A 1275-nucleotide genomic window follows, 5' to 3' on the forward strand; every position below is an offset into this window, starting at 1 on the left:
TGTTGGCGGAGGATGAAGGGAGTATGAGAAGTTTGTTAGAGAGGCTGGAGGGATATGTGGATAGGAAGGGGCTGGAGTTGAACATAGATAAGACAAAAATAATGAGGTTTAGAAAGAGAGGCGGAAGGAGTAATAAGGTGGATTGGAGATGGATTGGAGAAGAGAAAAAGTTTAGATATTTAGGGTATACCATGCAGAGGAATGGGGGGCAGGAGGAGCATGTAAAGGAGAGAGTGGCGAGGGCGATGGTGGTGATGGGACAGGTGTGGGGGATAGGGAAGAGGAGGTTTGGAAAGGACTGGAAAAGAAGGATATGGTTATTTGATAAGCTGATTTGGGCGATGGTGAGCTATGGGGTGGAAATTTGGGGATGGAAAGAGAGAGAAGCAGTGGCGAGTTTACAGGAAAGGTATTTAAAGTGGGTGTTAGGGGCAGAGAGAAGGACGCGAGGATATTTGGTGAGGGAGGAGTTGCAAAGGGAAAAGTTGAGGGCAAAGGCGGGAAAAAGGGCATGGGCATTCGAGGAGAGATTAAGGAGGGGGGAGGTGGGAGTAGGTTGGCGTGATGTTGGGAGGAAGCGATGGGTAATTTAGGGAAGGGGGAAAAGTTAGAGGGATGGGAGAGGGAAAGAGCAATATTTTGTGGAAAGAGGGGTGGAGGTAGATAGAGGGATAAGGGGGATGGAGAGGGAGAGGTTAATTTTGAGGAGATACAAGAAAGGGATAGGGAAATGCAGAGGGTGGAAAGATGGGGAAAGATTAGGAATTCGAGATATAGTAGGTGGTATGGATGGGTAAAGGGGGAGGTGCTGCCGAAATATTTAAGTAAGGGATGGGGGGAAGGGAGATGGAGAAGGGTAGCTAGGTTCAGGTTAAGGAATGAGGTGAAGGAAGGGAGATATTGGGAGGAAGAGGAGGAAAGTAAGTGCAGGCTATGTGGGAGTGGGTGGGAAACATGGGAGCATATATGAGAGGGATGTAAGGCTTGGAAAATAGGGAAAGGAGGGAGCTGGCAAGAAGTGGTTGGGAGGATACTGGGGAAAGAAGGGGTGGGGGAGGGATGGATGAGGGAAGTTGAGAAAGAAAGGAAGATGATGAGGGAGGAAGGGGGCGTAGGAGAGGGTAAGAATGATTGAGGAGGTGGAATGGAAAGGAGAAAGGGGGGAGGGAGAGGAGGAGGGGATGAGAGAGGGAGGGAGGAATGAAGGAGAGAATGAGAGAGAGAGAGAGAGAGAGAGAGAGAGAGAGAGAGAGAGAGAGAGAGAGAGAGAGAGAG

The sequence above is a fragment of the Trachymyrmex cornetzi genome, unplaced genomic scaffold (assembly GCF_001594075.2).
Source record: "Trachymyrmex cornetzi isolate Tcor2-1 unplaced genomic scaffold, Tcor1.1 scaffold945, whole genome shotgun sequence".
In the NCBI taxonomy this organism is placed as follows: Eukaryota; Metazoa; Arthropoda; class Insecta; order Hymenoptera; family Formicidae; genus Trachymyrmex; species Trachymyrmex cornetzi.